The 8918-nt window shown below is 34.4% G+C and overlaps 1 long non-coding RNA gene across 2 annotated transcripts; it reads right to left on the bottom strand.

Moving 5' to 3' along the window:
* Positions 1 to 249: 249 nt before the first annotated feature.
* On the bottom strand, positions 250 to 8347 carry LOC135628695 (uncharacterized). 2 transcript variants are annotated; one of them, XR_010492933.1, is made up of 2 exons: positions 4751 to 8347; positions 250 to 1480 (listed from the first exon to the last, which is right to left on the bottom strand). It is a non-coding gene; the product is annotated as an uncharacterized LOC135628695 (long non-coding RNA). The 2 variants fall into 2 exon arrangements; XR_010492934.1 differs by lacking the exon at positions 4751 to 8347 and adding an exon at positions 3893 to 4744.
* Between the last annotated feature and the right edge of the window lie 571 nt (positions 8348 to 8918).

Genomic DNA, 8918 nt, shown 5'->3' with positions numbered 1-8918 from the left:
TTTAACATCTGACTGATCAGAAGACTCAAATTCTGTGGGAGTGTGTTTTGGTACCTGATGGATATGAATATGCAGATTAAAAATTCTATTACTAAATTATCGGTAAGTGCTAACTCATCCTCAAAAACTGAAAAAACGATGAAATTTGTGAAAGACCAGAGGCAATAAACAAGTGTTCCTTCAAGTATTGCTTTGTATTTCAAGATACTGACATCCATCCTAAAAGTCTAGAAAATGAACAAGTGCAACTTGAAAATCTAGATATTTTCTGCATCCATGATAAATGTGGAACTAAAGTTCTGTAGATGAAACCAGCACTTTTGATACCAATGGGATATGTCCGTTCATCATTTCCAGATTAATCCTTCAAGAAGTGCCCAGCACCTTGGCAGCCCATGTAACTTTACCATTTCAAGTTGTATGTTGCCTGCTTTCAGTTGGGTGTACAAAATTGTAAGTTGTCCACTAAGATTTGCAGCTGACTGCAGTATAATGTCATTAACATTCTCTACAGAACAGGATAACTCAGTTGCAGAATGCAGTAGAAAGAGGGGAGACTGTAGGAGGATTACAAAGTGGCAAAGCAATGGTTGATTCTGCCTAATCAAAGTTGCCACATCAGATTCAATGTCGACTTGTGATATTTCTAAAGCCTACTGATTATCTTCAAAATAATATGTACAAGGTTTCCAAAGAGCCAAAATTCTCTCAGATTCGAGGTCCAGTTTAGCGGAAGCAGAATTTGTAGAACAGTTATATCTCTTTTACTTTCAAGATAAGCTATTGTCTCCAGATTGACATTACATCTCTTAAGGTCTTCATAAAACACCACTAATCCATTTTTATTCATGAATTTGGATCCAATGATTTTCATCTGATTCATAAGCTCTGAATTGCATCCATATGAAATCGATTATAAAGAATGAGTTGGCATAACATTCTGCAGCCAAGAGTATGGATTCTATTGCAGCTTCATGGCTTTCTGGGGTTGTCATGCTGGGAACACAAATCAGCTGCCAAATGTTCAAATTGGGAAGCCCTATATACCGAATCTTGATAGTTTACAAGTTGTAGATAATCTGCTTGTGAATACAAGTAATCAGCAAAGAAACCAATATTCTGAAAGTTGTTATTTGAAATCTTATTCACCTCTGAAACACCACAACTGAAATTCAATCTGATCCAGTCCCCAGTAAAATAATTTGAAACACTTGTCAGAACAATTTTTGACAGATCTCTAGGAGCAAACTACAGATTAGCATCTTGGAGTACATCTTTTCTTGTGGCAGCTTTAGATGCATCAATCTTTCTCTTTGCTTCATCCGGATTACTGGATGTGCTAGAAGCCCCATGAGAACATATCACAAAGTTAGAAGAAACAGCTAAAGACTCTTGATCAGCCACCTTAGGAAATGAACATTTGCAAAGGTCAATATCTGAAGGAAATGGCATATGTGGCCCCAAAACAAAAAGGAGTACACTGCAATATAGAAAGACAATGAAGACAGTATATTGTCAGCTAAAAACCAAGTAATGTAACAACCAACAAGGTGCATTTGATAAGATTCATTTTGTTGCAGGGAAAAAATAATAATAATAATTTCTTCTTTTTTGACTCTCACAAACTGTAGTCTTCACCGATCACTTCATTCTCTCTCTTTGCATCTCCAAAAATAAGCATTATAAAGTATAAACTATAAAGATGTTCAAATTTTTTTAATTTCTCTATGATATTAGCATATGCTGTTACAATAGACCTTGGTGCAATAGATTCACGTCTCCATTCACATTCCACAAAAGGAAGAATGGCATGCCTTCGTAATGCAGTACATATAACATTGAATGCAATACAACAGTTCTTCTATTTGTCCAAGTGTATATCATTAGCATCTTCAGAAGTTGTATTCTTTGTTCCAGTAATCACAGGATCACGGAAGGGTTCTAGCATCTCTAAAAGAAATAGAAGCCTATGTTTAAATTCCTACAAGGATGGTAAAAGCATCATCTATCTGATTGGAAAGAGTAAGCAAAATTATGCTTGATACTTTAATAGAAGGTCAAACCTTATATTTTGACAGTACATCATCCATATGCTCAGACAAGGCCAGCAAGATATATTTCAAAGCAAGGATTGAAACATCGTACCGTACCGACATTTCGAGGTTGGCTTGATATGGTACGGTACGCCTAATTTAGGTGTAATGGAGTTTAAGATAATACAAATATGAGAAAAAAAGAGTTTGAGATAGTTTAACAGAGTATGAGAATGAAATGGAGTGAAATAGGGGAGAAGAATGGTTTAAAAACATGAGAAGGGTTTGAGATAATTTAAGCGTTCCTCCTGGTAATGGGTGGTCCGCATACCGGTAACCTATCGGACCGGTACGTACCGCCTGTACCGGGTGGTACCATTCAAAATTGTATACCTTGCTTCAAAGCAGCATAAGCACGACTAGTAGATTATGGAAACACCCGGTAGAGGCATTATGAACAGAGTCAACCAAACATGAAGCATGAAAATAAGTGCATAATCTATCATACAAAATTTTTTCCTTTTCTTGAATTTTTATTCAGGAGGAAGTGGATAGAATTTGGATAATAACGGGGGCATTGTGATGAAATTCACAGTTTCTTTAGCACACAGATGAAAGATGTATAACACATACAGGGTTCATGAACTAAAAAGTACTAAATGACAGTAACTAGAACTAAAGGACTTGCATTCACAGGATTTGAAGTGTATATTGGTATCTTAGAAACATGTAGAAAATAATCTGCTACCCATTAAGAAATATATAGCTTTCCAAGCCACAACAGTAGTTATATTGGTCCATAAAAGTCCCATAAGAGTTGAGCACAACACTCCAAAGAACTCTGTACAAGGCTACGTCATAGTTGTATCATCAGAACACTGAAACAGTAGGTTCTTTATTGGCTCTCTAGAAAAAAAGGAAAACTCCAATCCAACAGACAAAAGTTTCAGTTTCACAATAACTGCTATGATGATCAGGATCAAATTCAAGAGATCAGGGTTTTATTCAAGTGTACAAATGACTGATATTGTTGGAATCTTCATAATAAGGTAATAGATGGATCACAAAATAACATCTATGATAGGTCATAGAAAGTATTTTTTTAGTTCATCAGGATGGACATGTCAGTACAATACATGCCGATCAGCACAGTTTAAACATATGGCTGGAACAAGCCTTGTGCTTGATTGTGTGTTCAGGGACATCCTTGGTATAAAACAAAACTCTATGCTAGTATTATACTAGCATAACATAGTTCGACAATCATCAACCACTGCCATCTGAACAATCATCAAATGGTGAAACTAATTGTCATCTGAACAATCATCATCAAATATTATACCACAGCAGAACAAATTGCCTCTGAACTTCATAGTCTTTGTTATGCTAGGACTATGATGTTCAAATCAAATAACATTTTTCTCAAAATGAGGAGATTATTTCAAGAGAAAATTAGTGATTGATAATTTGACCATCCACAATAAATCACAATGTATTGACCACAAAAAAGGTCAGATCTGCACCAAGAAATGACCAAGTACTCATCAAACACAGATAGTTTTAATTGCTTATGTTAGATAATTCACCAAACATTGTTTATATATTTTCATGATGAATAGGTTAATTATGATGAATCATGATTTATATACATCTACCTATTCTAACATTAAATAAATACCAAATTTTGTCACATTAAATAGTAAACATTATACATTGATACATATCCATATCCATCATATCAATATCTTACACTTGTATCCATGACTTCATAACCAACCAACCAACCAAACGAGCATTCATTATAATAAAGAATTAAGCCTTCATAACAGTAATAAAAACAAGAAGAATGATGAAATTACTTGAATAACACCAAGAGGTCCTCCAGAAGTTCAATTGCAAGATCAACATGAAAAAGGGTCAATGCAGTTACAAAAATACAAGTTGTTGACTTAATATGTAGACTTATTATGGAAAAAGATGAAACCTTTGCAGTAATTGTATATATCAATGGTGATAATGGTCCAAAGCATAAATCAATCAATACACATGCTGCTTTTGCCTGAAGATTGAAAAATAAATGCTTACTTAGAAAGCCAAAAAGTAAGTTGTCTATTCATAATTAAACTTGGTATGAAACCAACAAACACGAGATGATAAGAATGAAGACAGATAGCCCGCACAAGCATTAAGAAGATGACGATGACATTATTATTATCTGCAACAACAAATTAATATGAATTGTTGAGACTTTTGATAAGAATACAAATGCATGTAACGTATATCACCCAGATGCATCACTGCTGAACCTGAGAGAGAGTATGCTGGACAAAAGGATGTTTCCACAAAGAAAAACTATCATCAACTTGATTTAGGAGGCTAATTGGAGGAAGACGTGCCATCAAATGAAAGGAAATCAGAATCCATCCAAATTAATTAATATATAAACTAGTAAAAGGTGTTAAAAGTTTTAACTTAAAACAGAGACCTTTCACCTGGAAGCAGTGCTTGTATAAGTGGTAATAGGGACCAAAATTTTAAATTACTGTTAGCCAATTTGCAGAACAGGAGAGGCTATCTATTCATTATAAAAGAATGTAAACACTCGACAAATTAGTTACAGAAGCAGACTCCTGGTGGCTAAAAGTTATTCCAATAGGAAAAAAACAGGATACTTAGTTTAAAAAACATTATAGGGTAGGTGATCATTTAGAACATACTTGTGAAGCACATCCAAATAAGACATGAGGACTGCCTTCTTCCGCTGCAGATATATCCAAGACATTCAAATAAGAAGCATCCCAATAATCTTCAGTTCATTTGAATTCTTCCCCAAACAAGCTCAAGTAATCAGTAGGTTGCATGTGCCTGGTTACTTCAGTTTTAACAATTTCATCAAATATTGAAGACAGACCCAACTATTCAAGTACAAAATTGCCAAATCAGGCTGTAAATTGATTTGATAAGAAACCATATCCATTCACATAATATGCATGAAAAAATAATTTAATTAACATTAGTTTCTTCATAAACTTATTGTGGAATCCTCTAAACTAAGAAAGAACACTTTTAAACACGTGGAAAGCCAAAAAGCAAAAGAATTTCTATTAAGTAATATGGAACACATCATCTATAATTATTTCAATGTTTGACACAAAATATTACAGAACAAAATGCAAAGAAGAAACAGAAGAACATCTGTAACTAACAATGTGGAGACTTGTTCATTTAAATGGCAGTCCAAATCCTTTGAGAAGATGGACCTACATAGCCATCGTGTCTCTCACAATTCAATTGGAGATTCATATATGTCATTACAGCTGCCAATAAAAAGTTAAAAAAAAAATTAACCATCAAGTTTTAGTTCACAAAGTCAAATAGAGTGGAGTAGTTTACCTCATCATGTTCCAAGGATTGTCAATCTTAATCCAACCAATTTAGAATGATACCAACCGGTACGGGCGATACGTACCGGTCCGACGACATACCGGTTTGCGGACCACCCGCTACCGGACAGAACATGCTAGAGTGCTACAATGCTACAGTAAGAGGAAGAAATATTTAAAACTGCTCGGTAACAGTGATACAGTGCTCCAATGGTCAAATTGACCATTGGAACCCTTTCTTATGATATTTAAAAACCCTTCTTCTCCTTTATTTCACTCCATTACATTCTCATACTCTCTTAAACTATCTCAAACTCTTTTTTTCTCACATTTGTTCTCTCCTAAACTCTACAAAACAACGATTTGTAAATTGAATCGAGGCTAATTTAGGAAGATTAAGAGGAAGAACTTTCTATTCAAGAGGTATGTTTACATAAGGATAATCCGTACTAAACTGAAATATGAACCTTGCATAAGATATTCTTCAAAGCCTGAAAAAGATATATGATACTATTCTTACCTAATTTACATTGATTTTACTAAACTTATGCTATTACTATATTTATTTCTAACATAAAAATCCTATCCTAACTTTTATTTTATTTTTAGGTATTTTCGGAGGGTCTTACACCTAAATTAGGTGTACCGCTCGGTACACCCTGACGTACCGCTCGGTATACGGTACTATACCATACCGAGCCAACCTCGAAATACTAATACGGTACGGTATTGCATACCTTGATCCAACCTATAAAATTTCACCATTAAGAGCCTTATCCACATGCTGTGGTTTCCCGTCCTAACAATTATCATCCATAGAAAGCATACTTGTTGGTTTCTTATATAAGTAACTTACATTATGGACAATGCTAGTTCATGATATATAAGTTACACAGTCCCGATATTTGCATGTTAGTCCATAAAAGAAGTCACTTAAATCAAGGATTGAAATTTTGTACTATACCAAAATTTCAAGACTTATTTGATACGGTATGATACTATATACCGAGTGGTATATTTTGGTATACCGCTGTGTGTGTGTGTGTGTATATGTATGTATATATATATATGTATATATATATATATATATATATATATAGGTAAGCTGCACAGTTTACCTCTATGCGGGGTGACGTGCAGATAAAAAAAAAATTACGACATCTAAAAAACAAAAATATTGCGATGATGCCCGAGGCGACATTGCCCAATAAGAGAAGAAAAAAAAAAATCTTCGCTTCTCTCCGCCCCACAAGCCGATGCCTCTTCTCCCGTGCACAGATGAGAAGTCGTCGACAGACGAGGAGGAGAGAGGTGACATCCAGGTTTTACCTTTTTTTCCTATTTCTTTCTTCGTCTTCTCCCTCTTCTTTCTTCTCCCTCGATCACCGTCGATAATAACACCTCAATCGATAACGATAATGCCTTAATTGATGGTACCGCTCGGTAGCGGGCTGTCCGTGTACTGGTCTATTGACGGACCGGTATGTACCGCCCGGTACGAGCAGTATCATTCGGTATTGTAGACCTTGATTTAAAGAACTAATGGGCACTTTAAATGTTAGAACTAGGAACAGAAAACTCTATTTCTCATAATAACTGGAGAGGTCAATATATGTTGCATCAATTTATTGTGACGGACTAGTCTTACCATGAAACAGTTAGGATCATGCTTATGAGTACTAACATGTTTTCAACACTGGCTTTTTATGGCCTTAAGCAACCCTCCACCTTTTTCATTCGGGCTTGGGACCGACATTGGCGGTGTTAGAAACATTGGTACTCATAACAAGAAATCAAGTAAAGAAACTAATTTTCTTTGAGAAAGATCAAAATTGAAACACCTAGCAGGAATTTAAAAGTGACAATTGTAGATCCGAAAAATAAGTATACTTCGGTCTAATTAGACAACAAAGAGGCCTTTGAATCATGGCACTACTCGCTTTTTTAAACCTAACAATGAGAAACATTTTTTGCCAACACATAAAAACATAAGAAAGTTTGTTTTCTCTATGGCTGTGATTTTGGTGAAGGGGGAAATTAAGCATAGCCATCTCTGAACATATCACTAACCTATGATACAATGACTTCCAATGCAGAAAATCCTGGAGAAAATGAAGTTCTCGATTGAGGCATTCACATCAACATAATAACTCTACTAGATTGAACATGTTTCATCTTGTTAACAACTAAGCAAAAATTTATTTACGCCTAACACATACTTATATAAGATAAATTTGTCCATTTAAATTTGTTCCTCCTAACCTTGCCTCCTGCCTAACGTTCAAGGTGAGAACATTTTTAATTAACCTAGTCTATTGGTACTCCATTTGTGCTAAGGAAACCCAACTATATAAATATTTATCCTATTCGTTTCATGAAAGATGCAATCTTTACGCAACTTTTATTCAATTTTCAGATCCATATATCAACTGGGTAGCTTGTCCTAATATCTTAATGAGGGAATGCCTTGGAAGATGAAGAGATAGCTCCATTAACAAGTGTACTAAAATAAAAAAAATCAGAAATTAAGAAAATATGGGAAGACTCTTTCAGATAATAATTTATATAAAAGAACACAATTAAATTGATTACACTATCATGGACTTGAGTTAAAGAGACATTGTAATACAAAAAAAATGTTCAAATTTTGTCACACCATCGAGGAATTAAGTTATATCATTTTTCTTGTTGTGATCAATTGCAACTTTTATTTCGGCATATCCTACGAGTTTTGCAAGAATATATAGAATTTTTGAAACTTGAATCATATAATGTAAACTATCCGTCCAACCCATTATTTGCTTACTTTTGTCTAGATTAGTTGACATAAACTAATTAGACATCTTGTTTCTGTAGGATTTCATTCCAATACATACATTTTTAGTTTAGCAACTTAAGATCCAATATACAAAAACCAAAAACTTATAATGAATAACAAATATATGTTCAGGACAAGGATTATAATGAATAATAAATGTATGTTCAGGACAAGGATTGAAATTTCATACAATATCGGAGTTTTGAGATTCGCTCGGTATGATATGGTACTTACTGTATACCGAGAGGTACATTCGATATATATATATATAACATAAAAAGGGGCGATTGCCTCGTCACCCTTTTTGGTACGTGGGGAGGGTTTCTTCTCCCACGCGAGCAAAAAAACAAGCGACGTCACTTTGTTTTACTTATAAATTAACATATGACTTCTAAATTTTTTGCAAAATCAGTTAACTTAGTATACCAATAAAATGCATTGAAGTAATTCTTGAAATAATTGAACTCTTCAAAACGATTTGCAATATTTCATTAACAAATTCAGAAGGCTTAACAGAGAGAGAGAGATGGGGGACCAATTCACTAATTCAAATGAAGGTAAAGTGTGTGTTTAAGCTAAGCTTCTGGTTCGAATGATACATTGCCCCAAGATATAAACGTTCAGAATCTTACGAGTTCTTCCTGCATTCTTTCATTTTGTTAGTTCATTTTTGACAAACAATAT

The sequence above is a fragment of the Musa acuminata genome, chromosome BXJ3-1 (genome assembly GCF_036884655.1).
Source record: "Musa acuminata AAA Group cultivar baxijiao chromosome BXJ3-1, Cavendish_Baxijiao_AAA, whole genome shotgun sequence".
Taxonomy (NCBI): domain Eukaryota; kingdom Viridiplantae; phylum Streptophyta; class Magnoliopsida; order Zingiberales; family Musaceae; genus Musa; species Musa acuminata.
This window is presented reverse-complemented; position numbering and strand designations above follow the sequence as displayed.